The following is a 22794-nucleotide window of genomic DNA, read 5'->3' as shown; positions in this document are numbered from 1 at the left end:
AAATGTTGTAAAGCGAAAACAAAGCAGAAACCAAACAAAGAAATGTGCTGCTGCTGCTGCTGGCGGAGATGCAGCCGAATGCCAGAGAGAGACCAGAGCAGAGTTGAGCCAGGGTTTTTATCCTTTCAGGAGCGCCTGCACCAGGTGCTCCCAATCTGTACTCTGTTGATGGTATGTTCAAGGACGCATAGGAAAAACAATAATTGGTTAATCACATCCAAACATCAACACTAGACAGGAGACCGTCACATTAAACAAATCATTCCGTTCATTGAGTTACAGTGGTAAGTTAGCGACCAAAGAAAAAGGTAGACCAATTCCCAAAATCAAGATCACCAAAAGTAATGGCAGAGTCAATGTTGTGAGTGCTACATGGTTTGCTAAGTACTCATGGCTCACTGGTAGCATTACTAACAATCGACTGTATTGCTGGCCCTGTTTGCTCATGAATAATGTCAAATCTCCAATGTGGACTGTTCAGGGGCAGGAGAGGTTAACAAATTTGGCCATTATTTTGATTGAAAAGAAAATGCTGAAATCACTAAACAAAAGATCCAGTTTGGTATGACCAGGTCACTGATATCTTCGCAACACAAACCTCAAGGAGGATTGAGTTGATATACAAATGAAGTCCCTCAACCATGACCAACATCCACATTTACCTCAAACAATGTTAGGCTTACAGCCCATGTAAATAGTTGTTAAATAATGTTATTGTTGTTCTTTTACTAGTTTGTTACTCTGGCCGTTTTGTTTGATATTGTAGAAAGTAGGGCTGAACGATTTTGGAAAATAATCTAATTGCGATTTTTTTTCCCCTCAATATTGCGATTGCGATTTAATATGCGATTATTTTTTCAAGGTCCTCATATCATGTATTTTTCAACGAACACAAGCAATAAATCTATCTGTTTCATAATAAACAATATCAGATTTATTTTCGAACTCCTTCTCCCTCATCCTGGTGCTCAATGTGTTAAATGCATCGGCATTTTTATGTGTGTTTGCCAGCATACGTTCTATGTGGGCGTCTGCCCAAATATCCAATAGACGTTCCGTCTCCTCTTTGCTCCATGTTGAGCCACGACTCATTTTCACCCGACGGTCCGACAATGTGCTGTTACCAGGCACGTGCACACATAGGGCCCTAGGGGTGCTTGAGCCCCTGCCCTTTTTGCCTCGTATTAAAAAGTGCCCTCTGAGTGTTCTTCAACAATCGCGCCCACAATAGCGCTCGTCCGCGATGCAACCCCCCCCCGTTAACAATCGCGCCCGCAACAGCGCTCGTCCGCGATCCAACCCCCACGTCAACAATAGCGCTCGTCCGCGATCCCCCCGGTCAACAATTCGGCACCTGCCCCTCAAAACTCCTGTGCACGTCCCTGGCTGTTACCGCTAATCAAACAATAATTCCCATAATGCGCGCGGCTGAGCGGGTGCCTGTTACGTCCAAAGAGGCGTATGCTTTTTAGAACTGGATCGGACCGTGGTGCGTTCGCTTTCACATCTCAAGCGAACCGAGACCACCTCTTTAGCGAGGTCTCGGCCGGCTGATTTGGTGCACTGAGGTGGGTTTTTTTTCAAGCCGACGAGGCTGTGATCGAAATGCGGGACAGTTGCGCAGCATCGTCTTTTTTATAGCCAAAATAATTCCACACAACTGATGTGCCGCCCCTCTTTGGTACCAAACTTTCAGCTGTGCGCTCTTCTGACGAGCTTGAGGCCATTGTGCAGCAGGTTAAAGCGCAGCGTCTCTCCCTGCCTGCACTGCTTTGCTCCGCTCGGCTCACTCGCAAGTCACGTGACCAATCAAATCGCAGCCTTTGCGGTTAGAAAATCTCGTTTTGTCATATCGTGATATTATCGCAAATGCAATTAATCGTTCAGCCCTAGTAGAAAGGATGTTCGTGCAACAATTGTAACTGAAAATAAACATTTGATGAACCAAATTACAACCAATAGCTTCAGTCATTGAGGGCAGATTTTTTTTATTTAGTTTTACAAATCAAGAGTAGGCCTGATTTGCATCCTTTCCTTCTGCCCTTGTAGTCCAAGACATGCTGCCCACCAGCTTTCAAATTACAATGCTGCCACTAGTGGCTTTGTATCAATTTTATTCACATAATTATCCCTCCCTGCTATTTTGTAGTTCACCAAAACACCCTGAAACAATTTGAGTCTCACATTCTTATGCCACCATATGCCACAAACAGTGCAAGCAGGCCAATGGCAACCAAGCGCGCAGTCCTTCCTTCCTCACTTAAAAAACCACCAGCCGTCACTGGTATGAACTACATCCAGAACCAGAATTTGTCAACATCCAAAATATGTTTTGAGTGACATGAATGAAAATCCTACAGGTGCTGCAATGAGAGTAAGAGATGTTCCTGCAGGTTACAAGCAGAATCCATTTGTGGTACAGCCCAGTTACCATAACTGGGCACCATGGATTGGTCCCCACACAAGAGGCTCCAGTGTGGTGTCACAGAACACTGCAAAATCCACACACCAAGGAACCCAGTTGAAGAATCCGACCTCTTAATTACAGAGGACCGGCTCACTGACGAGATTCTGAAACTGAAGGTATTTGCACACTGTGGAGTATTTGTATGGTTTTTCTCATTGTTAAATCTATCAGGGCTGTAATATTTGCTATTTAACATCATAGGTGGAAGCTGTGCGAAGTCTCTGCAAGGGGTGTGGCATAGACTCCAAGGGCTCCAGGATGGACCTTATTATGAGGCTCCGCAAAGAAATGCAGAACTGGTCAGCATATGACAAAGTGTTTGCAAAGGTCTGGGGGGCTTCTGGTGAGTTGATTTATATTCAAAAGTGTTTGCATCAGTAATAACTTTCAGACTTCACTACATTTCACTGTAATGGTTACTCATAGCGGGTACGATAACTTTCTTTTACCAGGTGGATGTGCTGTGGTCACATGCCCTTGTGCTGTTGTTTATGGAGTTAAATTCAACCTAAGGGCTGAGAGCCCAAGAGATTGTGCTGATCTGCTGCTATCAATGAAGCATTTCCCCAATGTGACCTTGTATGATTTTGCAAGGGGACTGGCAACACATACATACAAACATAAGAGAGCCATAGTCCTCGCCCTTAAGCCCTCATGAGGGGAGACTGCTGGATCCTACTGATGACAACATCAGATTGGCCTCTGCAAAGAAAGTGAAAGTCAGCTTGCCTTGGCTAACTACAAAGAAGCCAGTACCTGATGAAAATGGCCACCCTATTACAGGGTCATCAGAGCATTATGCTCCTTATGACCGCTTTCATGAGGAACACCAAAGACCCAAAGGATGTTCTGCGCAAGATAGAGCTTGTGCCTGAGTTACGTGGCTGGGCCAATAGCCAGTGTGCCGAGCAGCTCTTCAGTGGATTGAGGAAGAACAACCACTTCTTAGACATGATGAGTCTATTATATATATTATTATATTTTTTTAATGAAGAACATTTTGCACCACTACAACAACGGATGCAATGCCAAAACAAAAGAGAACATGAAGAAAACATTGGGGAGTGCACTGCAAATCCAGTTGAACTCCAGTGGGCAGACGGTTTTAGGTGTATGTGCACAGTATAGTTGTGACATTCGGATTTCAAACTGGTATTGTCTTGTAAAGCCATCTCCTGCAATAAAAAGGCTTTATTAATCCAATGTGTGGAAATTCCTAGCAGTAATTGTTTGTTTTGGTTAACACGTACTGTTTAGAATGTCAAATGTCATAATCTTAATTGTTTCCCTTGCCTGCTGACAGCATCAGCAGCCACTGCTGCATCTTGCACAGCTGCCCAGTCTGTAAACACTGCAGCAGCCTCTGTTGTGACACAATCCGTGACACCCCCTGCGAACCAGGCCGCTGCCATCATCCCACCACCGACCACCTGTACGAACCAGGCCGCTGCCATCATCCCACCACCGACCCCTGCTGTCAACGTAGCCCCTACAATTAACGTAGAAGCTTCTGGCATGAGTGCAACAATAGCAGTGGAAGCTCCAGCTGCAACCACAACAGGTATTCCAGAGATCATCACAGTACAAAAATGTAGCACCTAATACTATCTAATGCACTAAAATATAATTTTGTACAACTTGTAACATTATTTACTAAGTCAGTTGCTGGAAAGACATGCTATGGTACAAATTCCACACATTGCTTATTATGCTCCTGTCATTTCTGAAATTGGGCTTCTCTGACCATATTGCAGGAGGTTTTGAGGTTTGCAATCAACACTGTTGTGGAATGAAGCACATATACCACATATGTGCAAGAAGGGAAGTAACGGAGCATGAGATGGACGAAGGACAATTGACATGGGTAAATGTATTTTTTTATTTTTCTTGATTTAGTTCTAATAGGCCTAATATGGCCCACATTAAACAAAGTGAAGTATTTTCTTCATATAATTGAGTTCTAAAGAGGTTTTCTATTGTTTGTTTTTTGCTGTCAAGGATGATATACTGTAGTAGTAAGTACTTAACTGACTGTCATTTTAAAGCTTGATGATGTGTTGGATACAAAATCTGGACACAAAATCACCAGACGAGGCGATTTGTAAAGTGGGCACCACAGTTTTAAAAAGGCTGGACTTCCTGTCCCTGGGATTGGACAGAGAAGTGGAGGCAACAGTAAGTACACTTTTAATCACCCAAATATTTGAAAATTGTTTAGTAAAATGTCTTTGCAATCCATAAAACATTCTGTTGTTTTATTACAGATCGTCAACTGGTTATCACTGGTCATCAAGATTGCCAGGCAAAAGGTGTGTATAGATATTTTTTGTATCATTTGAAGGTACAACTTTCTATCATTGATAGTGCTTATTTATTTTATGTAAACCCAAATAATTTAAAATGGTGTTCTGTGATTTACAGGGAAAGGATGTTCATGCTGTGGATGTTATCCCCACTTGGAGACCTCTCAATGTCGACCCGTTTCTCTCGCTGCCAGTAAGTTCTATGCATGTGTTGTGTAACAGTATCTTGTACTATGGTTGCGTATCTAAAAAATATCTTCACATTGAAACTACAAGCTCTTATTGTTGTCATTCGAATGATGCAGGTAGATGCAGCATCTAGAGACTGCATCCTTTTTCCTGTATGGAAACCAGGAAACTGAATACTAGGTGTAAGTTTAACAGGCATCATGTCAGAGTTTTTATAAGAATGTCACCATTTTATTATTTGGTCACATGACAGACTTTTCAAATATTGTATATCTACTTTTAGTTTTTAAATTCCAGCCACACATTGTCATGAGAAGTGTAATCTATGTCATGTAAAATAATCTGCTTTGTCACATATGTTCACTTAAAAGTTACGAAAAAGCCATTACAGTGAAGCTGTAATGTACAATGCAGATTCAACCTTTACTTGAAAATTGTATATTTTACAGGTCCTGAAGCCTAAATTTAAGAGAATACGTCTTGATTGCTCCAAGCTTAGTTGCTATGGAGACTGGCATTATTTATCCATGTTCATGTTTCAGTCTAATATTGAGGAACCGTTCATTGTTCCCGTAAATTAATATTCGGTTCGTTTTTGTGTTTTGCATGGTGTTATATTGTTATTATTCATATTGTTATGTTTAGGAACCGTTCAATGTTCCTAGTAGAGTTAAGAATGTTGGCAACCGTTCAATGTTGCTTTTGCTGAGTTCTAAAGAAGCCTGTAGAGTTAAGTATGTTATCAACCGTTCAATGTTGGTTCTGCTGTGTTCAAAAAAGCCTTCTGTTGATGTGTTCATTACATTTGTGGTGATCAAGGTAGCACAATCTGGAGTCATACTATGCACACCTGCTCCACTGTTGCTTAAACCAATAATGGAAGCCAATTAATTAAGCAAGCTTAAATGGCTTAAAATGTTGACCACAAATGTCACGTCACATCAAAATCATGTGAGGTCCATCCATGCTATCCTTTTGTCTTTTATAGCACCATTGCAGCAAAGATAGTGCCAGGATCCTGGGCATTTGTTTCAAACAAGGTGATGGAAATTTTGGATTTATATATGCCTTGTGAAATGTGCTATGCATTGGAATAGTACTAAGAAATGTAATTGTATTAAATATATTTAAATATAATTGAGTTGTCAATAACTTCTGTCTTTTTTATCAGAATATTCCAGAACAAGCAGGCAGCGTGGACTGTGGCGTGTTCATGCTAATGGTAAGTGATAAATAAGTGATGGGATTGTGCACCTAACATCAAACATAATAACATAAGCAGGTGCCAAGATAAAAATCATTGACATGGTTTATATGTACAGTAACAACTGTGTATCAACTGTTCTATCATATGAAAAGAATGTTAACCGTTGTTTATAATATGGATTACAGTATGCACTGTACATGGCACTGGACTGGACCTTTGACTTCACTCAGGTCAGCAATTTAAATCTGAAATTGTTAATGTACAGATTTTAGGATTGAAACTACAATGACATCTTTCTTCATCTACTAGCATGATATGCCACATATAAGGAGATGGTGGTGCCAGCTTCTGTTAGACAACATTGAACACCAAAGGTATGAACAACTTCTTACTTGATAACTACGATGTGTTTCTGTGGGGGGGGGGGGGGGCGCTTAAAGGAACAGGAAAGGTACTGTAGTTTGTATTAGTCCCCAGCAAGAGGATTTGTCAACAATAATAACATTGTTTTCCTGTACCAAATGGACTCTTAAACCGAAATATGAACCAAACCATGTGTACCATCAAACCCCCCTACATGAAAAGCATCTTGCTAATGTCACCCCTTTGACATTTCTACGTAGGAAGAGAAGATGGCTAGAGCCCTTGACACATGGAAGAGAGCAGGAGCAGGAGTTGGCAACATGTATTGAGCAGGTTTTTTATTTATTAATAATTTATTTTTGATTTTGTTTGTTTGCATGTGTTTCTTTTTTGGGGGAATATAATATTTATTGAATACATTCAGTGCTCATGCTTTCAGTATTTCTATTAATGCTGTTTGGCTTAATACTAACTGGAGATGATGTATTCAATAGAAGAATCTTATTTGTTTCAGTTGCCATCTTGCCTGTTGGAGATCATCTTTGCTGAGGTCGTTCTTCATGATGGAGACAGAGCTCTAATGACCCTGTCCCTGGTGCCTTCCTGCTTCAGAGAAGTGGTGGAGAGGGAATACTTCAAGAGAAAAGTGCATTTTCTGTGGCTTGACAGTAAGATTACAAAAACGGTCGTAGCTATACTAGTTGCATACTGCATGTTTTCCATGTTAAATCAATTTGAGAAATCATCTTATTCTCAAAATTGTTGTAACAACAGGTGTTGCAACAGGTGTTGCAAACTGGACCATGTTCTCGGCACAATACAGGGCAGACTTTTACAAAATGTACACTCTGGATATGTGTGGAGAGTGCAGGGTGACTTTCAAAAACTGCATACCAGGTATGAAAATTATGCATGGAAATGTAATGAGTACTTCTTTCAGTTATTGCTACCTAAAGATGGCAGTGAAAACTTGTTTTTAAAACTTTTGTAGAAGTTGTTGCAAAGACTGTAGTGTATTGACCAAGTACTTGAAGACAAATTTATTCCTATTCCATGGGCATCCATAAGGCAGTAATGATGGTCTCATGCAGTAGTAAAAGAATAATAAATATGGATATAAATAATTTAATAACTAATAATTGTAGCCGTTTAAAACTGACACAAGTAAACATTGCAATTACAAGTAATAAAACCCAAGAGACACAAAAATACAACCTTACAGTGGGTATCTCTATGGGTAGAATACTGACCAGAGGACTTCTAGACACCAAGGGTTTCTTCAATGTGATAATCCATAGAAAATAAAGGGGGGCCCTCTAACAAGGACTGTTTTTATTTAGCGACAGGCTACAGGAAAGGGAAAAAGAGGGGGGCTGCGGGGCATCTACTCCGAGAACTCGCACGCTGGCTTCTGCTCTCACACACAATAAATGGGCCATGGGTGAACATTCATTTATTTTTATTCAACTGGGCAACTCCAAAATATATATGAAAATGCTTTGTGTCCATGTTTATGCCACATCGGGATTTGGATACACAACTAATACTTGTTAGTAGGATCAATTATCTATTGGTTTTTGTCTTCTCATGGAATTTGTTGACAGAATATATCACTAGATTTATCCTTTCATATATGTCACTCAATATTTCTGATGTGACTTATTGAGTTGATGATGAATTGTCCGCGGGGGGGGGGGGGGGGGGGGGGGGGGTCATGCAGGGTCGATTGCAGGGTCATGTCAAAATGAAATTATATCGCCGGGAGGGGGGGTTATGCATAAAGTGATCAGAGGTCCAAATCCCTCCGGGATAAATAACCAACAGTCCCTAAGTTACGTAAGTTGCAATTTACAGTTTACAGTTTACAGTTACTTGTGGAGACCACGAGTGGTTTTACCACAAGTCCATTGGGTTGAATTTGTTATTACCCAGTGTGCTTTGTGGAATGGTCTCAATGTTTTGTTTTATTTCATGTGAATAGCCTAGGCCTAGTTTACTAGTAGGCCTTTTTTCAGAATGCAGATGTTCGTCACACAATGTCATTGATGTGAAATATTAATGGAGGCTATCGGGTGACAGCGGCAGAGGGCTAACCTGCTGTGGGACTCCCAGCATCCTGCTCTTAAAGGTGACATATTATACCACCAGGTGGGAGTGGGATTAGCCCTTACGAGCCGTTTTTTAAAAATCACAAGTGGGTGTGTGCACCTAGATGTACGATGGTAGACTGATCTATCCAGCGCACATCTACGTGGACACGCCCACTTGTTCAAACTGCTTGCAACGGCTAATCGCATTCACACCTAGTGGTATAACATGTCACTTTTAAACACGCTGACGCTGGAGGGGTGTTCTGACAGGCAGTGTGGTGTCGTTCTGATAGGCTTTCCTTTTTTTTGTGATTATTCATGTGCGTCTTCTCTCTCCCCTGCTCTCTGTCTCTCTCCCCTGCTCTCTCTCTCTCTCTCCCCTGGACCAGGGCAGGACGCCCGCCTACTACTTCAACTGCTCCAGAAAGGGCCACTTTGGCCACGTGAGTCGCCGCTTCAGTTTGCACTGCAGCATCCTCTCCTCTTGTCCCTCCCTCTATCTCTTTACCCTGCTCTCCCTTTCTTCATTTTCTCCAAAGCAAATGATGAATCAAATTTATGATCTAAAGATGAATATTATCAAAAAATATAGCGAGCGTGTGCCCTTTTTGCAAGATCAGTATTAGGTGTTTGTGTGTGTCTCAGGCATGTACACAACGTCGGATGTGTAATGGGACCTACCCCAGCACGCCCTTCATCAATCACTACGACACTCCCGTCAACTTCAACCAGAGGGAGCACAGGGTGAAGTGGAAGGTCAAAGGTAAGCTCTGTCTCTCTCTTCTCCTCTGACACACAGCACCCTGACCCCACTAGTTTCAGAATGCCACTGAATAACGTGATTTTATTTACTATTCCCTCCCGTCCAGAACTTGAGGAAGCCGGCCTGCTCGGCACCACACCCAAACCCCCCCACCGCCCCGGGACCACCGAAGAAGGGGCAGAGGACCAGCCACCATCACGACTACAAGAAGAAGAACCACCACCGGCAGCAGGAGAACGCCAACACCTGCCCCTCCTCCGCCAGGGTCCCCACGCCCGGCTCCAGCTCCACCCACACCCACGCCCCGCTGGCCGGCCGTCGTCTTCAAGACCAAGATGTCCGCCAAGCTGAAGCCGACGCCCGTCAGCGGCGCCGGCAACCAGTGGAAGCCCAAGCGTGACGTCCCCGCCACCAAGGCTCCGCCCTCCTCCTCCTCCACCACCACCGCCGGCGCCGCCACACCACAGAAACGCACGTTCTACGAGGAGGAGTGCTTCCGGGGCGGGGAAGAGAAGGCGGCGAAGAAGAGCAGGAACAAGAAGAACCCCAACTGGCTGAACTGGGGAGCGGCGGCGACAAAGCCGCACACGTCGCCCTTCAAGCGCGAGTCCTACACCCCGCAGCAGCTGTACGGCGGCCGTGGCGCGGGGAAGGAGAAGGGGAAGAGGGCCGGCGGGAAGAAGAAGAGGTCATCTAAAGGCGGCGGTGCAGACATGTACCCCGCCGACGAAAACCTCTTCACCATCAAACAGAGGAAAGGGAAACGCAAGCGGTAGAGCGACACGGTTACCGCTACAGAGCTGAGCTGTTGGTCTTGTCAGCCTGAATTCTGTTGGTTTATATGAACACACACAACACAACACACAACTGGTTGAAACACTGCAGTAGCAGAAACCTCAAAGATGAATGGAAGGCAGGTTCAGAATAAATGTGGAGATGTTTCTTCATGGTCTTCTAAGTGGGTTGGTTTATTTACTTCCATGATGTTAAGTCAAGTGAAGGCGAGTTAACCAAAATTGATATTAATAAGTGGCTGTCAAAGGAACCGATTGTTAATGTTTTACCTTAATTTCCTTATGAGTCTGCTCAACCTCTGTTCAAATAAAAAAGTTTTTGGCTTGTAAATCTGTCAAGCCTAGACTTTGGTCTCATTTACTTTAATGCTGTGCGTTTGCAAGTTCCAACTTGGAGATTGAATATAGTATAGGAGACTACCATTGTGCCTCTATAAGCTGGTAGTTTTCAGTGCTTTACAGTCTGCTTATTCTTGTAATAGGCCTATAAAACAGTCTACTGCAACACCTTGTTATATTCTGCTAATCAAGTTCTCGAATGGAGGACCAAGCAGAGGAATCATTCACGTTGGAAGTATTCTCTTCAACTCACTAAACTCAATGCTTATTTTAATTTTATTTTTTTACTATTCAGTAGCTTTTAAATTTGTTTTTCATGATTGATGGACGTGATATTAAATATTGATTTGATCCAATGATGGCCGTTTATCTGTCAACTGTCTTGAAATCTCACGTTTTTCTGGACACGCATATGTGTGCCTACTATAACTATAGCTTGTATAGTCTTATATCTTTACTGAAGCGAGTTTAGAGGCTGTCATAATGTTGACCATAACTGTAAATGCACACCAGTCAACCACCAGCAAGTCCCAGAGACAAGAGTTGGGTCAGATATGGGAAAGGTATATTAATTATGTTACTTACATTTGACATGCTTTATGTTGTGTGTTTTTCAACGAATGTTTACTTTGCTAAGCAACGTGGAACCAGTCCGCTTCAGATATGATCCATCTTGTGGAATCTGCGCAGTCAGAAGAGCTTTGGGCCCGGTTTCCCGATAACGTCCAGTCTTAACGCGCTACAAAGACTCATACGTTTAGACGTATCATTTGTTTACCTACATAGGCATGGTTCCCGAATGGTCTCCTACGACCAGTTCAGTAATGCATTACATTACTGGCGTGAGATTCTGTAGAATCTTGTAATGCATACCTTATAGCAGGGTCCACGGGTGTAAATGTTGACTGTGGGGGGATCGTGATCGTGATTGTTGACAGGGGGGACGGAGGGACGCGTGTTTTTTGTTTTTTTGGCCGTGAGAAATTGGATGTGTGGCGTGTGTAAGCAGGCAAAAATGTGTGTCACACGGTGAAACCGTGCAAGTTGGCAGCTCTGAAATGTATAAATCGAATTACGTGGGAGCCAGAGGGAACCAAGCTCCCAAAAAGGCAACAAAGTCAAAAAACTGAGGGGGTCTCTCATATATCTGAAGGTGTCTGCCATATTTGGCATTGTAATTTCATCTTAAACAACGCTCATTATCCATCCATGAAAAAAAAATGATATAAAAAAATTATTAAAAAAAAAAATTATATAAAAAAAAAATTATAAAAAAAATTATAAATTAAAAAAATAATAATGAAAAAAAATTGGACCTGCGCACAAATGACCTGCGCGCGCATCTTTTTTTTGGACATGCGCATGCGCATCTTTTTTTGGACCTGCGCGCATCTTTTTTTGGACATGCGCACGCGCATCTTTTTTTGGATCTGCGCGCATGAGAAAAAAAAGATGCGCGTGCGCATGTCCAAAAAAAGATGCGCGCGCAGGTCCAAAAAAAGATGCGCGTGCGCATGTCCAAAAAAAATATGCACGCAGGTCCAAAAAAAAACATTTGTGCGCAGGTCCAATTTTTTTTATTATTATTTTTTTAATTTATAATTTTTTTTTTATATAATTTTTTTATATAATTTTTTTTATATAATTTTTTTTATATTTTTTAAAATATTTTTTTTTATATAATTTTTTTTTTTAATAATTTTTTTTTATATAATTTTTTTTTAAATAATTTTTTTTATATCATTTTTTTTTTGAATTATTCTTTTTTTATTAATATTTTTTAACTGTCTTCTAAATTAAGGACATTATACAGGGAAACTAATAAACCATTACACGCCACGAGTGAACTTAATAAGCGATCGAAATACTATTTTCAACCACCGCCTCTTTCCCTTGACATTTAGTTTTCACCTGACAAATGCGACCGATGTAATTAAGGCAACCCGGTCTCACAGGAATCCGTGAAATGAGTCAGTCTACGTGACGTATAGTAGGCTAGCCTATATTTTAATCTAACATCTTTAATGGTAAGAGACTGCACGGGGATGGATGAGTGTTGTTTAAGATGAAATTACAATGCCAAATATGGCAGACACCTTCAGATATGAGACCCCTCAGTTTTTTTACTTTGCCTTTTTGGAAGCTCGGTTCCCTCTGGCTCCCACGTAATTCGAACACAGATTTATACATTTGCAGGGCATGTTAAATAAGTGCGGTGTAAAACCAAAGATAATACCGTTAGCATCTACAACTTGTATTTAATAATCCTAAATTGTTGTGCTCTGTCCTGATTGGCTGAAGAGAAATAGCCACATCGTTGCGTTCTAAAACTGGACCTGGCGATTTGACATGTTCAATCTTTGGGGACTCCTTGCAACGGCATCAGCCGCCTTGCGACGACCAGTTCACACTGCTGCAACTTTCCCCCTGCGACGTCCCAAAAGAGTCTCGTTGCGTCGCGAATCTTTGGTCTGAACTAGTCTTAGGAGACCGTCTATGTGGTATCAATGATGAATTTACCATAACATGTTCGCTGTAACTGTTGTAATTAGAATAGTTGGTTGAATAATGGACTAGACCAACATGGACGCAAGATAACCTAATGTGCTATGATGATATTGCTTTTGATAAGGGTGATGTGTACCTTTTTCTAAATATTGTTATGTTTTATATATATATATATTTTTTTTAATTTAAATATAGTATCACTATTAAAATGTGACTATATGTTTCTGTATACAAATGTTATATCTCCTGTACATGTTTGTATATAATCGTGATATTATAGTAGGCCTACCTGTGGTGTAACTTTGGTGATTTGGATACACTGTGACCCCAAACACACTCATGTGTCTTGGGGTGATTGGGTGATTGGCAGGCGAGCCTATAAAAGGCCGCTGCGCCCTGTGACACATCACGTACAATGAACACGGATGAAGGGCTAGACCCGAAACGTTTACCCTTGTTTATGTGTCCTGTAATTGTTGTTTCGGCTTTTAAAATACTTTTGGAACTTCTCAGCCCTAGTGTGCGATCTCCCCATTCTTCACTTGATAAACACTTAAAACATTAGTTTGCCAGCTGCTGGTCAGAGATGACTATGGGCATCAAGAGAATTAACATGAAAAAGTCCAGTGTTAAATTTCACATGACATGTCATTCACAGCTGCTAGTCAGTGATCAAAGTGTGAATTTCAAATTCAACAATATGGCCAAATATTCAGGTATAACTTGAAAAACATTCTGCAGTTACACTTATGCTAGAACAATAATCCCTGCTCAGATGCATCTAAAATACAATTTAAGACAATAAAATGTGTGATAAACACTTAAAACATTAGTTTGCCAGCTGCTGGTCAGAGATGACTACGGGCATCAAGAGAATTAACATGAAAAAGTTCTGTTAAAATTCACATAACATGTCATTCACAGCTATCTTGACACGTATGGCTTCACAGGTCTAACTTGAAAATACATTCTGCATTAACATTTTGCTAGAACAATAAATGTAGCAATGTAACAATGTAGAAAAATATAAATAAAATAAATCAATGTCAAATTTCACGTTGCCTTATTAGCAATAACTACATAACTTACAAATGGGTGTAACACATTTTACAAACATTTGAGTTATTAACCAGCAATTAGTCTGAGAACACAACACAAAACAATTATGTGAACTTGTCAAATTTCACAGCTGCTAATCAGAGCTGACTCCAAGAGGGAAAACCTGTTTCTTTACTTTTTTTTTTGCAACGTTTAGACAAGACAAAGCTTTTTCTTTAGAGATCGCACACAGAGCATTTTGGGCCATTATCCAGGAACACGTGTTTCAAAGGTGTACTTAAGGTCCTCCGGATAGGAAATATTGAGTGCATAAAGGAGGCCGAGAAGGTAGGCCATGGAGGTAGGCCTATGGATTCCTCTAAGATGAGTGCGATGTTTTGGATCTTGGGGGATGAGGCTTCAGCCACACAGGACATACAGAATTCCCACAGTGACTCCCTTGGCAGCCACGTCATCTGGATCAGTTTCCTGTTTGAGGACATTAAGAAATATGATTTTCAATTCAAACTCACATCACATACTACATGTCTTGTAGGGAGCCAGGCATCTCAAATTGGATTGTCATATCCAATATGAAGTTGTCTGTCATTTTAGCTTTGTTGTTGAAGGACCATTCCGGTGTATACTGATCCATATCCCCGTCATTCAAGCCTATCTGGTGCTGTCCATGGGAAAAATTAGAAAATTTGTAAAGCTGACTTAATGTGGTATTCAATAACACACAAGTTTAAGCAAGCACTCCGATTGGTCAATTCCCATTCTAGAGTATGTTTAAATGCCTGGTGAAAGAACGGACAAAAATAATGTGCCTAATTACAGAAAGTATCGCTACGCTAACTAGCTGAAACTACTTTCATGAGCCTAGTTTCCATAACAACGTTCAACTGTTCCATTGTTTCACTTGCGCAGTAGGAACGAGGCGCTTTTACTATAGGAACTATTTTCTGATGGAGATGAACTCGGGCAGAAAGCTTGAATTTGAGGGCAAATTAACCCACAATATGAAAACATTTTACAATATTGTTGATAATGAAGATGGTTTGTGTTATTGATTTGCAATCTTACACTCGATGGTGTTCTTGAATGTCATTATTGGTACTTGAAGCACAGGACTTCGGAACTCGGCGCAAGCGCCTCGTTCCTACAGCTGTGCTTTGCGTACCAATGACATTCAAGAACGCCATCTTGTGTAAGATTGCTTAAAAGAACCGATCACAGGTGGCCAGAGTAGGAAATGTGACATCCACTATCCCTCAGCACAAGTGCTTCCCAGGGCCAGAGCCGTATATAGAGAGAGTTCCGCCAACTCAGTTTAGAACGTTCAGGACAATTCTGTCGTGGATTGGTTCAAAGGTAGTCACGTGTTTTGTGTACGCCATCTTACAGACCAAACATTAATCAATCGTCATTACCATGCTATCAAGGCAAGTGCGACAATTTACAAGAGAGGAATATATATCTGTAATATCATTACTTTTCGAAAGAAAATGTTGTGTTGTGTAGCCTATGGTTGCTCTCTAAGGCCCGGACGTGGTAAACGTCTGCATCATTTCCCTCAGGACCCTACTAGGAGGAAATTGTGGGAGCAGAGGGTCAGAAGGATGAACTGGAAGCCGAATAATTTTTCCTTGTTGTGTGAGATAAGAACATTTCTATCATGGACTTTGTAAAGAAAACACAAAATATTATTGTACCCCATCAATTCATGGCATGCTTCGAAAAAAGTACTAACCAAAGTGAATTTGATTTGAACTTAGCCTAGTAGTGTTAAGCTACACGATGCTCGCTAGCTCTTTGCGCCTTTTTTATGCTAATGCTAGCACTGAACTCCGGGACAAACAACCTGCGTCTGCCGTCTGTATTTTTCCACCAGGCTCTTTTATGCATAAGTATGCACTGGTTAGATGCCATTCTGTGAAAATCTATGCAATTTTTAGAATAATGACAACTATTAATACTACATCATTGCAAGGCTAGCCTACTTGACGTGCTATCTTTCTGCACTGCCGCATTTTACCCTGCATTCTTTCAAAACACCGGCTGCATTGTCTTTGTTTATGTTCATGCATGTCAGAAAGATTGTGATTAACTTTGCACGGAAATCATGTGGATATATTGCAAACAAATGCCCTTTTGCAGCATTGCTTGGTCAGCTATTTCTCGAGTTACAGATAATACATGGTCAGTTCATGTTTGCTGGAGAGATTTATGTTACTCTTGTCTAGAGTCTAGTGCAAACAGCATGGTGCCAAAGCGCTTATGTAATCCATGCAATAACATGCAATAACATGCATTGGTTAGATGCCATTCTGTGAAAATCCATTACCATCATTTACTTTCTCTTTGAAATTGCATTAAAATGTCTGACTCCGTTTGTAGGACCACTTCGATGAGACACAGAGTCACAGAGCTGATGGTGTTAGGAAGCTCAAGCCAAATTCCATCCCAACACTGTTCGTCTTCACCCCACCGACACCGCCCAGCAGACCCACCAAACGAAACGGACTGAAGATGAACCATCTCTGAATGCAAACATTCAGAATGTATTCAGAATGTATTATACACTATATAGTGTAAGAAGTAAAGATATTAAAGATTGTCTAATACAAAATGTATACTTTTACCATAATATTTTAGATGTTTTAATGGCTCTTCCCTGATTTCACTGTTGATATTTTAATATGAATATTGAATATGAATTTTCCTGTTGGAGGATCTTCCTGAGAGTCTGTTTAAATGTTGTACAAATTATTGCGTACTGCTAGGATTTGAATGCAAACATTCAGAATGCATTATAAGTTATAGTCTAAGAAGTTACCAAAGTTATTTTTATATTGCTAACGTCTGATTAATTTTTTATGAAAGAGAAAACTCTTTAATTGATAAACAAAATCATACGTGTATGGTCTTTTTTCCCTTGGGCATTAGTCATCAGTCAGACTTTTAACAATAGACACAGACACATGACACCTAAGTAGGCTACGAGAAGGGTTAATTTGATGTTTAGGGGAAATATTTATAGTCTAGATTAAAATAAATAACCAAGAAGTTGTAATTTTTAGCCAATGTCTCAATAAGTAATCGTAGGCTACACGGCGACGGCTATCGGAGAAGGTAAGGTGAACGCGGCTCCACTGATAGGCGATCAGGGCTCCAGAGTGCGACCTGCTCCGCCGGCAGAGCAGCCGGAGGAGTCGGCATACGACTGAGAGGTCGGAACAATGGAGCGTCGGAGAAATTATATAGACCCGAAGTGAACTGACAGCTGTCTGCTGAAACATCGATTTCTCGAATGAGTTTGTTGTTGCTGGTGACGTAAAGAGGTCAACCGGTGGCTCTATTACCACTAGTTGAAATGGGCACAGCGCCACCTATCGTACCGGGGCATGACACGCTTCGGCCAATGAATCGATTTACTCACCGCCATGTATACGCGGACAATTGCAGTTGTCCAATTGAGGAGCATAATCGAGCTATGGCTTTAATCGAATTAAGCTGTGCATGTAAACGTACTGAGTGACAGGTTGGCGAAAGAGGCGGGGGGCAGTGGGGAGAAAAAAAAAAAAGTATTGTTTTCAACAAAAATGGCTGGCGCAGTTCCCGTGGTAGCGTTATGAGGGACAACCCATGGTGTGTGTACTGCAGGACATGTGGCCCGTCCGTTGCAGGCAAAACACATTTTGTAAATGGGTCTACACAATTCAAAGTTCAGTCATTAAAATTACACAATGAAAGCCAAAAGCACAAGACGTGCAGGGACCGCTGCATCACATGAAGCTCCCAGTCTCTCCCCACCTCATTTAATCGGATAGATGAGACCAATCGCTCGGCGGAGAATGAACAAATGATCATCAAGTTTAACACCGCCTACAACATCGCTAAAGAGGAACTCCCGTTCACAAAATGATGAAGAATAACGGACTGAACGTCAACCCCACATATTCCAATGACACTGCGTGTGCACAATTTGTGGGAGTTATAGCAGACACACTCAAGGGAAAGACCGCTGACAAAGTCGCATCCACCCCCTACCTCTCGTTCATGCTTGACGGTTCCACTGACAAATCCACCAAAGAGTGCGAGATTATATATGCCCGTATCGTTGAAGATGGAAAACCAATATTCTTATTGGCCATATTGTGGTTGAACATGCCCATGCAGAAGGTAAGGAGTGTGTCTCATATAGCCAAATGATAATAACTATATGGAAAAATGCTCTATAGGTTAATTATAATTTCCGTTAGAATTAAATTATTATTTAATGCCATCATGCCCAGGTATCTTATAAAAACACACAGAATTGTGTGTGTGTGTGTGTGTGTGTGTGTGTGTGTGTGTGTGTGTGTGTGTGTGTGTGTGTGTGTGTGTGTGTGTGTGTGTGTGTGTGTGTGTGTGTGTGTGTGTGTGTGTAAATATAAATATTCCATGTTATGTGCTTAATTTAAGGCGTTTATCTATCTTTATTTTTATTCTTTATCTATTTATTTGTCAATCTTTCATAAACATAAGGTCATGTATTAATAACACGCTATACAAAGAAAAATATGGTGCTACCTAATTTGTTTTGGTGCTACTAAATGAAAAGCTAGGTGGCACCAGTGCTACCTGTGAAAAAGTTAGTCTGGAGCCCTGTAGGTGATGTAGGCATAATTGTCTGTCTTCTCGAGACGTTCAACGTGATATATTTGTAAAAGCGTTTATATTTTAGCAAAGTATGAGAAACCTTTTAACATTCACAAACAGTTTATGATGATAATGAGCGATTTGTTGCAACATCCCATCTTCGTTCCATTGGCAGACGTTGTACAGTGAGCTGACTTGGGTCTACAAGATGGCACCCATGATTTCAGTTGGCAGAACTCTCTCTATATACGGCTCTGCCCAGGGCTATGTGATGCACCCGCTGCAGAGCAGCAATCACACCTCCATCATCAAATTTGCTGCTGCAATGGGTTGGTGCACCTGATCAGCAGAAACAACAATCAAATGGGCCTATACCTAAAAAGGAGCCCTATGAATTAATAAGCCATTTAAAAGGCCCTATAGCATGAAATTTTCACTTTGAGGTTTTCTAACATTAAGTTGAGTTCCCCTAGCCTCCCTATGGTCCTAAAAATTGCGTTAGGTGTAAACCGAGAAGTAGCTATCTTGCGCCGTCTTTGAAAAAAGGATCGCTGAAACGCTTCGATTTGGCTTCCGGCCCCATATGACGTCATATGGGGCCATGTTACCTCCCCTTTCTCTGCTTGGCCCGCCCAGAGAATTTGGCCAGCCAATGAGACAATGAGCTAGGACCGTGCGAGCGCCACATGTGTGTGTGTGAATACACACTGTAACGCAAGTGTTCTTTGTTATTTGGATAACCGTTCCGCTGTTGGTGTAAAGGCCCATTCACACCCTACGGTAAATACGGATACGGACGCTTTTGTCTGGTCCCGGAGGTCGTCCGTCAGTGGGTCCGTCGCCTCTGAGCTTACGAATCCGGAGTGCTCCGGACAAACCGGAGCACTACCACCGGAGATCGAGGCGGCAGTAGAGGCAGAAGTCCCAACCACGAGAGTAGTAGGCCTATAATAACTGATATGTATATATATTTTGTATTTAACGTTTTATACTTATATTATACTATATACTTGACCTTATAATTTTATTGTTCACCTGCTTTGGCAATGCAAATGTATATTTTTTATGCCAATAAAACTTTTTTGAATTTAAATTTTGAGCAGAGAATCTGCAGGTTGGTGAGGGGTGCCACATGCCACCTCCACGTACACTTTGTGCCGGATGACACAGAGCATAATCATCTCCTCTACAGATACCATGTTTGCGATTGTCGATGCCGGTCATTTTATACACGACAGTCACTGCCCTCTAGAGGTTGTTTTGCGTAACATCCATAACACTGAAACCGGACGGAGGTATGAAGGGTAGTCCCGGAGACAACGTTTAGTACGGACGGACAAATTTCGTCCGGATCCGGAGGTATGAGGTGGCCTTCATGGCGCATAACATGCAACACAATAACGCAAGCTTGCATAAAGCTCCCATTTGGTGAAAAGACTAGACTGCGTTGGGTTGGTTGAGAAGGAATTGGGAACCGCGACATGGAGGAAAAAAGGATTGTTTCCTAGGATTGTCCGTCGGAGCCCCGCTGTAGCGGGCAGTGGGGCTGGGCGGGCAGCCCCGGGGTTGGCCAGCGTTCAGCAGGTAGCCCCGGGGATGGCCAGCGGGCAGTGGGGCTCCGACAGACCGCTGCCGTGGCAGCGGGGCTGGGCGGGCAGCCCCGGGGGCGGCCAGCGTTCCGCGGGGCTCCGACGGACAATCCTGGGCAACAATCCTTTTCTCCTCCATGTCGCGGTTCCCAATTCCTTCTCAACCAACCCGACGCAGACAACCCCGGGCAACAATCGCGGGCAACAATCCCCTTCTCCTCCATTTCATTTCTCCGTTGAGTCTGTAGCCTACTTAATATTGACGTGGAAGTGGAAGAACCAGAGGCGTCTGAGAACCCGTCGCAGTCGTTTGAGATTCATAATATCATACGGAGGCGCAAACAGCTTTTGACCATGATAATATATATTATATAGATATATAAATATAATATATTATTTAGATATAGAGCTCCAGGACTCCCGCCGGAGCACCCGGAGTGTTCAGTGTTCCACTGTAAACACTAGCGCATGGTACCGTGGCTGCAAGCTGCTCAGGGCCACACTCCCACCCTCCACTTTGACCCGCCTCTAAAAACGGCACGTTTGTGGAGAGCTCATTGTGGGACTGGCTCGTAGTGGCTGTAACTCTGCACCAAGGGTGAATTTCTTGAACGTCTTCAAGTACTGTATTAGGGGCCCACTAACACCTTTATTAAAGCATCCATAAAATAGCATGCCATGGGCCCTTTAAACAAATAACATTTCCTAGCATTCAGCTAATATCTCCTCATGATCCAATAGCTATGCGACCCCTGAGGGTGTTGTAAAAAAACTCTGGTCTTCTCAGCAGCACGTAGGCTGATAACTATGAAAACTATGTAAACTACACTACCGTAATTTCCCGCATATAGGCCGCATCGTGGACAAACCCCAAGCCTTTAATTTATGTATTAAAAAAACAATTGTGTGCATGAGAACGGTGAGAGCACATCAAACGCGTGTAGCAGCTAGGACCCGTCTTTCTTTACTGTCTCCGAGTGTGTGCCGCTGTTAAACACCTGACAATCAGCTAGTTTACCATGATAAGACCGCCATATGAATCTGGAAAAAATGAATAAAGACAGGATTTGGTCTCCTATATTTCCTATGCAGGATAACTCATGTGTGTTTCCATTGAAAACAAGAACATTCAAAGTGATCCTAAACTTTAAACCTACTCTACGTTCTGTTGGGCAAAAGCATCAACCAAGAAATTTTAACAAATAATACAAACTGAACTTCCACCATCATGCATAGCTCACCAGCATAACCTGCAATGTCCACAAAACCAAGGAAATGGTTCCAACCCAATGTAGAAGAGTATATCACCCTTGTAGTTATGTGGCCCAGAACATTTGATTCGGACTGTAAGAAAAATAATAGCTTGTAGCCTGTAGAGGCCTAGACCTAATCACTAGTATCAAAAGAATGACCTGACAGGTGGTGAGTGATATGGCTGTGATCTAGCCCCCTAGTTCTAGCCAAAGCAGGTAGCCTCGGTCTAACATCTGCCGACAACAACCTGTATATCAAAGCAGCATCTTCCTCATGGTATAATCTGAAACCCCTGTCAAATGTGCTAGAGGGACTCACTTCACAACCAATAAGCTTTTATATAAGACAGGCAATTAACTTCCCTTCCCTCTCTCAAGCAGTCCGAGGGCGAAACAGAAATAAACTTTCAGATTTTCTACTTGTGTAGTATTTTCAATTACAGTATCTTCATTTTACAATCGTATCTCTATGCTTGTAAAATTTATATTAATGACCATTAATACTTACAAGACACTGCTTGAAAAGTAGATTAGGATCTTCACGTAGGAACACAGGAAGTCCTTTCATGGCTGCTTCCTTGCCGTCTGACGATGTTGGTGGTCTCAAAGAAATAAAGAAAAAAACTGAAAGATAGCTCTAATAATAGCAAGACTAATTGTAATTCAACAGATTGAATTTCATCTGGGCAAAAGTATTGTTTGGTACTGTACTGTGCACACACCTCATCATCAAGCTTTCTCAGTATCTCCTTCAGGTCCTTGCCAAACTCTGTTTTTCGGGCGCGGTACAAACTCAGCAGTAGGGGCGCATATTTTTCTACAGCAGCTCTGAATGTTCCGAGTAGATCTTTGTTTGTAATACAGAAAAACTCCTCACAAATCTGTAAAATGCAGGAAAAAAACAAATATGGACAGAGGAATAGTAAGTAAATTGGGAGAATTTGTAACCTGTCAAAAATTGTCTATAGCCATTATCATTTTTAAAAGCATTTACAGCCTCTCCAGGTTGTAGTGGGTGCCTGCTTGCGTGAATGAACGTGCGTGCACGTGTGTTCGTGCGTGTGTGTCGTCGCTTATTCGCTTCAAATACTTTCTTTTCTTTTCAAAACTTGGGAATTAATACGGCGCGGTAAATAAAGTATTTAAAGCGAATAAGGGACGCTGTTTTTGTTGTTTATTTGGTTTTGAACGAATAGTTTTGGACGCATGCATCGGCTTTGAGTTTGTTACTTTGAAATCACACACAC

At 41.8% G+C, this 22794-nt stretch overlaps 1 long non-coding RNA gene across 1 annotated transcript; it reads left to right on the top strand.

Moving 5' to 3' along the window:
• Positions 1-6818: 6818 nt before the first annotated feature.
• Positions 6819-7406, top strand: LOC311350254. Its single transcript, XR_014636651.1, has 3 exons — positions 6819-6862; positions 7044-7197; positions 7304-7406. It is a non-coding gene; the product is annotated as an uncharacterized lncRNA (long non-coding RNA).
• Positions 7407-22794: the final 15388 nt, after the last annotated feature.

This window comes from Micromesistius poutassou, assembly GCF_964030765.1.
Source record: "Micromesistius poutassou genome assembly, chromosome: 7".
Classification (NCBI taxonomy): Eukaryota; Metazoa; Chordata; class Actinopteri; order Gadiformes; family Gadidae; genus Micromesistius; species Micromesistius poutassou.
This window is presented reverse-complemented; position numbering and strand designations above follow the sequence as displayed.